Source organism: Megalobrama amblycephala, linkage group LG2 (genome assembly GCF_018812025.1).
Source record: "Megalobrama amblycephala isolate DHTTF-2021 linkage group LG2, ASM1881202v1, whole genome shotgun sequence".
NCBI classification, from domain to species: domain Eukaryota; kingdom Metazoa; phylum Chordata; class Actinopteri; order Cypriniformes; family Xenocyprididae; genus Megalobrama; species Megalobrama amblycephala.
Window position 1 is genome coordinate 51,970,436 of NC_063045.1, and position 7,795 is coordinate 51,978,230.

General features: G+C 36.8%; 1 long non-coding RNA gene across 1 annotated transcript; it reads right to left on the bottom strand.

Moving 5' to 3' along the window:
- Positions 1 to 456: 456 nt before the first annotated feature.
- On the bottom strand, positions 457 to 2,872 carry LOC125262928. Its single transcript, XR_007183665.1, has 2 exons — positions 2,735 to 2,872; positions 457 to 817 (listed from the first exon to the last, which is right to left on the bottom strand). It is a non-coding gene; the product is annotated as an uncharacterized LOC125262928 (long non-coding RNA).
- Positions 2,873 to 7,795: the final 4,923 nt, after the last annotated feature.

Below are 7,795 nucleotides of genomic sequence, written 5' to 3' on the forward strand. Positions count from 1 at the left end.
TTCTTCAGTGCAGAATAAATGTTTATACTCTCCAACTCTCGCCTTCTCATTGATTTTAAAATGAACGGCCTTTGGTAAACAGGTCTGTATTTAAATAGGGAACAACCTCTGGCTTCGATTGAAAAAAAAAATGAGGAATGTTATTTGTTTGCCCAGGAACCAATGCAGAACATCGCGGAGCCAAGACTTTTGACAGCTGAAAAGAGACTCAAATGGAGGTGGATGGTTTTAAATAAATCGACCTCATGTTTTGCTAGAAGGAGCCAAAAGTAGATGCAGAAAATTGCAGGAAAAACTTTACTAACTGAGGTAATACATGTCCGTGTTTATTTGCACACACAAGCTCTGTTCCAAAACCTAATATGTTGCTTCACTGCAACTTTCATAGTGTGAATGCATTTATCAATACATTTCAGTAAAATAATAAACATATATAAAGTGGGCATGAAATACTAAGGACTAAATTACAGTTTTTTTTAGGTCCAAAAAACTGGCTTTATCTGAGATTATTAAAAAGAAAAACATGAGGGGGAAATGGAAAATTAAACAGGATGATGAAAGCATGAAGCAGTTTGGTTATTTTGATTATTGCACTAAATATTTCCCTTTTTTCTGTGCTGTAGGTGGTGGTATGTTTCTTCCACATTATTTATGGATGGGATGGAGCTCTTGTAGGGTAATTAATAATGACTTAATTCATCCCAGTCCAAGAGTTCTGGAGCCTGCGGGAGGGAAACAGGGAGGCTTGACCTGATCCTCCAGGATGATTTAAATCCCAACTGCCCCGTCTCCCTGCTATGTCCTCTCAGGATCTCCACTGAGTGAATATACAGACCCATATGATCCATATATTTAAACAGTTATTATTCAATTATTTTTGGTATAAGATGGAGATTTTATGGTAAACGCCTAGATACACGTAAGATAAGTATTGGTATATTAGCTGGATTTGATTGCAAACGTGCATACGTCTGATTCTGAGAAAACAAATGTATGCACAAAAACCATGCGTACACCTCTTTTCCAGATGTGTGATCTATTTCTGCATTATAGGCCATTTTATAGCCTATTAATAGGCTAACAGGGTTTTATTATTATTATTGCTGCCTGATACCTGCAGTACTCTGAATCTGCCACAAGGAGAAAGTGAGTACGCCTGCTTCGAACCTGACATGGTGCTAAGCACTTTTTTTACACATCAAAGACCATTTTTATAAATCTGAACGTTAGCATGGATTTAATGGGCAACGCTATTGGTTCTTGCTCCTGAATATTTGTGACCCTGGACCACAAAACCAGTCTTAATTCGCACGGGTATATTTGTAGCAATAGCCAACAATACATTGTATGGGTCAAAATTATCGATTTTTTTTTTTAATGCCAAATATCATTAGGATATTAAGTAAAGATCATGTTCCATGAAGACATTTTGCAAATTTCCTATGGTAAATATATCAAAAATGTATTTTTGTGAGTGGATATACATTGCTAAGGACTTCATTTGGACAACTTTAAAAGGCAATTTTCTCAATATTTTGATTTTTTTGCACCCTCAGATTTCAGATTTTCAAACAGCTAGGGCAAATATTGTCCTATCCTAACAAATCACACATCAAGGGAAAGCATATTTATTCAGATGATGTTTAAATATCAATTTCAAAAAATGTATCCTTGTGACTGGTTTTGTGGTCCAGGGTCACATTTAATTACATAGGTCTGGTTTAGAATGGAGACCTTTAAGGACTGTAGTTGTTATTGGCAAATAATAGAAGTTATCTATATCTGTTCTGTCACAGAAAAAAAAAAATAAAGATAATCATGACTTTGATCACACTGCTTATCAAATCGGTATGTACGCATATTTTATAAACGTGGCCGCAGATTCAGTAGCGTAATGGACAAGCACACAGGACACGTGGAAGCTTATTTCTGCCATGAAATAAAAAACAAAAAAGGTAATTGCAAATTTTTATCTCACAGTTGCGCGTTTATATCCCCCAAGTTATAAACTTGTAATTGCAATTTTTATTTTTATTTTTTCTGGAAATTCTACATTTTCATCTTGCAATTCTTACTTTTTTCTCAGAATTCTGAGTTAACATCTCAGAATTATAATTTTTTTTTCTGCCACAGAATTTTTTTTTTTTTAAATAAGTAATTATGAGTTAGGTTTAGGTTAGGGAAAGGTTTTCTGTCTTTTCTTCTCAGAATTGCAAGTTTTGCAAGTTAAGATCTAGTAATTCTGATATTTTTCTCAAAAATTTCTGAGTTTACATCTTGCAAAAGTTTATATCTCACAAAAAAAAGTATAATTTGTGATATGTGTACACTCAGTATTGCAAGAAAAATGTCAGAATTGTGAGATAAAAAGTTATGATTATATATTTTTTTTTATTCTGTGATGGAATCAAGCTTCCATATATAACAGATATCGATTACTTATATTATTTACAAACAACTACAGACCTTATAGGCCTCCATTCTATACCAGGCCTACATAATTAAATATTCAGGAGCAAGAACCAATAGCTTTGCCCACCAAGTGCACTGCACAGACCGCAGCTGAAAAAACTGAGAAAATAAATTTGTTCACAGAATGCATATCCAAACCCATTTCATATTATTATTTAGTCAAATGAACAATATAATCAAAACGAATCAAAAGAAATGTACTTTCTCTGTGCAGACGGAAAGCATCATTTGATTTTTTTGGTCTACAAGAGAAGGAAATTACTTTCTCACTCTTCATCCTTAGCAGGTCTGGATTGTCTCAGCGTCTCCGTGAGGTCAGAATCTGACGAGCGTGTGACCTCCTCTCTTTCCTGTAGCTGGTTCTGCAAAGGCATGTCAGGTGTTAGCTGATACCTCTTTCTGCAGGGGAGGAAAAGGGGATGTAAAAATGGGGAGAAAGGAAAAAGAGGGCATTTTAACAAGGCATATTAAAAGCAGGGATGCATTAGTGTGGAAAACATTCATTTCTGAGCAAGGATCAAAGGTCACTCTCTAAGTGACGAAAAAAGTGCTGCATCTCTATCACTTTTTGTGTTTTTAAAGGAGTGTGTCGGGGTGGCTCGGGTAACAGCCCCAATAACATCACAGCTTGTATATATAACTCTCGGGAGAGAAGACAGACAGAGGGTGACGGAGTAAACGAGACTAGGAATGAAAGAGAGAGAGGAAGAGAAAGGAGGGGTGGTGACTTTTTGGACTTGCCTGTCTAATATGTTTTCTGTGTTGGGGCCTCTCGGCTCGCAAGTAGAAATACTCATGGGAGAGATAGAGACAGCCTCACCGCCACTCATACAAGCCACCTGAAAGACACATCCCAGCACAGTGTGACCATTTCCTCTGGAAGAAAAACCCAGAAACTCTTGCAAACCACTCAGAGCCTTCACATACCTCTCATGATCCGCACAATAGTCTTTCCAGAGATGTGCTTTGAAGTCGAATATCATCATCATCATCAGGTTTACCAACAAAACAACTGCCCACAGTGTTCTCCAGTACACAGCAGGATGGTTTTCACAGGAAACATCACTTATTTGCATTTAGGCCATTTTTTTTCTTTCCTTGAAAAATCAGCATATTGGAATTATTTCTGAAGGATTGCGTGACACTAAAGACTGGAGCAATTATGCTGAAAATTCAGCTTTGTCATCACAGGAATAGTTTACACTTTAAAAGTGCCCTAGATTATGTTTTTAAAAGATGTAATATAAGTCTAAGGTGTCCCCTGAATGTGTCTGTGAAGTTTCAGCTCAAAATACCCCATAGATTTTTTTTAATTAATTTTTTTAACTGCCTATTTTGGGGCATCATTATAAACGCGCCGATTTTATGTTGCGGCCCCTTTAAATCCCGTGCTCTCCGCCCACAGAGCTCGTGCTTGCCTTGAACAGTGCCTTAACAAAGTTTACACAGCTAATATAACCCTCAAAATGGATCTTTACAAAGTGTTCGTCATTCATGCGGCATGCATGCGTCGGATTATGTGAGTATTGTATACTGTTATATTGTTTACTTCTGATTTTGAATGAGTTTGATAGCGCTCCGTGGCTAACGGGTAATGCTACACTGTTGGAGAGATTTATAAAGAATGAAGCTGTGTTTATGAATTATACAGACTGCAAGTGTTTAAAAATGAAAATAGCGACGACTCTCTTGTCTCCATGAATACAGTAATAACCGATGGTAACTTTAACCACATTTAACAGTACATTAGCAACATGCTAACGAAACATTTAGAAAGACAGTTTACAAATATCACTAAAAATATCATGTTATCATGAATCATGTCAGTTATTATTGCTCCATCTGCCATTTTTCGCTATTGTTCTTGCTTGCTTACCTAGTCTGATGATTTGGTTGTGCACATCCAGACGTTAATACTGGCAGCCCTTGTCTAATGCCTTTTATAATGTTGGAAACGTGGGCTGGCATATGCAAATATTGGGGGCGTACACCCCGACTGTTACGTAACAGTCTGTGTTATGTTGAGATCCGCCTGTTCTTTGGAGGTCTTTTAAACAAATGAGATTTACATAAGAAGGAGGAAACAATGGAGTTTGAGACTCACTGTATGTCATTTCCATGTACTGAACTCTTGTTATTTAACTATGCCAAGATAAATTCAATTTTTAATTCGAGGGCACCGTTAAAATATATTCATATAGAAAACTGTTATTAAAGGATTAGTTCACTTCAGAATTAAAATTTCCTGATAATTTACCCACCCCCATGTCATCCAAGATGTTTATGTCTTTCTCTCTTCAAGGTGCCCTAGAATTAAATTAAATTAAATTGAATATATCTTGGCATAGTTAAATAACAAGAGTTCAGTACATGGAAATGACATACAGTGAGTCCCAAACTCCATTGTTTCCTCCTTCTTATATAAATCTCATTTGTTTAAAAGACCTCTGGAAAACAGGCGAATCTCAACATAACACCGACTGTTACGTAACAGTCGGGATCATTAATATGTACGCCCCCAATATTTGCATATGCCAGCCCATGTTCAAACCATTAGACAAGGGCAAAACGTCTGGATGTGCACAGCTGAATCATCAGACTAGGTAAGCAAGCAAGGACAATAGCGAAAAATGGCAGATGGAGCGATAATAACTGACATGATCCATTATACCATGATATTTTTAGTGATATTTGTAAATTGTCTTTCTAAATGTTTCGTTAGCATGTTGCTAATGTACTGTTAAATGAGGTTAAAGTTACCATCGTTTATTACTGTATTCACGGAGACAAGAGAGCCGTCGCTATTTTCATTTTTAAACACTTCCAGTCTGTATAATTCATAAACACAACTTCATTCTTTATAAATCTCTCCAACAGTGTTGCATTAGCCCGTTAGCCACGGAGCACAAACTCATTCAGAATCAAATGCAAACATCCAAATAAATACTATACTCACAGGAATCGATGTATGTATGATGAACACTTTGTAAAGATCCATTTTGATGGTTATATTAGCTGTGTGAACTTTGTGTTTGCTGTTTAAGGCAGTTAAGAGCTAGCGGGGGCAGGAGAGCGGGAGATTTAAAGGGGCCGCACACTTAATCGGTGCATATGTAATAATGGCCCAAAATAGGCAGTTAAAAAAATTTATTTAAAAACATCTAGGGGGTATTTTGAGCTGAAACTTCACAGACATGTTTAGGGGACACCTTAGACTTATATTACATCTTTTGTAGTTCTAGGGCACCTTTCAGTCAAAAAGAAATTATGGTTTTTGAGGAAGACATTCCAGGATTTTTCTCCATATAGTGGACTTCAATGGCTACCAGTGGGCTGAAGGTCTAAATTGCTGCTTCAAACAATACAGCCAAGGAATAAAGGAACATTCACACCAAGAACTATAACTCTAAATATATAACCATAAAGATAACTATATTAGCGTCCACACCAGCAACGATATTGTTCTGTTTATTCTAAGTGTGTGCTTGTCTATCACTTTACATGCTCGAGCTCATTACAGCAGGATGGATTCTGATTGGCTGTCAATGTTTTTATCATTCATCAGCTGGATAAAATCGTTCTGAAACTGATTCCAATGATATAGTTTCTCTGTGGCATTATCGTTATAGCTGTGGTGTGAATTCTGCTATTCTTTAATATTGAGAATGATTTTTAGAACTATATCTTTATCATTATCTTTATAGTTATCGTCCTTGGTGTGAACTGGCCTACAATCGGTCATTTTCTAAAAAAAAATTAAAATTTATGTACTTTATAACCACAAATTCTTGTCTTGCACTGCTCTGGGATGCGGCACGCATTACATAATCACGTTGGAAAGGTCACGCGTGACATAATGTGAAATACCGTGGTAGGGCGAAAAACTATTTTTTCTCCTCCAACTTCAGAATCTTCTGACATCGTTGTTTTAAATTTTTTTGTAAAGGCCAACTTAGTCTTTGCACGTTTGCTTTGTAAACAATTGCTCGGTACTTCCGCGTGACCTTTCCAACGTGATTACATAATGCATGGCGCTAGTGCAAGATGAGCATTTGTGGTTAAAAAGTATATACTTTTTTTTTTTAAGAAAATGACCGATCGTTTCGCTAGTTAAAGGGATAGTTCAGCCAAAAATGAAAATTTGATGTTTATCTACTTACCCCCAGGGCATCCAAGATGTAGGTGACTTTGTTTCTTCAGTAGAACACAAATGATGATTTTTAACTCCAACCGTTGCCGTCTGTCAGCCGTATAATGAGTGTCAATGGGAACTCCATCTATAACAGTCAAAAAAAACACAACAGACAAATCCAAATTAAACCCTGCTGCTCGTGACGACACATTGATGTCCTAAGACACGAAACGATCGGTTTGTGCGAGAAACCGAACAGTATTTATATCATTTTTTACCTCTAATACACCACTATGTCCAACTGCCCTCCACATCCGGTTAGTGAGGTCTGATCGCGCTCTGACAACGGAAGTGATGCCTCGCACTCATTGAAGTATAAGCGCAAGACATCAGTTCCGTCATCAGAATGCGTTTTTTGACCTCACTAACTGGATGCTGAACGCAGTTGGACATTTTATGTGTTTTAGAGGTAAAAAATTATATAAATACTGTTCGTTTTCTCGCACAAACCGATCGTTTCATGTCTTAGGACATCAATGTGGTTTAATTTGGATTTGTCTGTCATGTTTTTTTTGACTGTTATAGATGGAGTTCCCATTGACATGCATTATACGGCTGACAGACGGCAACGGTTGGAGTAAAAAATCATCATTTGTGTTCTACTGAAGAAACAAAGTCACCTACATCATCTCGGACGCACTGGGGGTAAGCAGATAAACATCAAATTTTCATTTTTGGGTGAACTATCCGGTTAAGACATTTATTCCTCGGCTGCGATCGTGTAGAGCCCTTTGAAGTTGCACTGAAACTGCAATTTGGACCTTCAACCTGTTGGTAGCCGTCGAAGTCCACTATATGGAGAAAAATCCTGGAATGCTTTCCTTAAAAACCATAATTTCTTTTCGACTGAAGAAAGGAAGACATAAACATAGTAAATTATCAGGAAATCTTTATTCTGAAGTCAACTAATCCTTTTATAGAAGCAGTTAATAAAGATAAAATCTTGCATATTAGCTACCAGCCACAGTATTAGCATCTGTCATTTGTGTTAACTTTTAACTAACATCCTACAGAAAAATAGATGTCATTTTAGATTCAAAGGCATGAAAATTACTTGTAGAGACAGTGGAGAGACAGAACAAGAGCACAGCTATAAAGGAAACATAGGTTTCCTGGATAATCGTTGCTGCC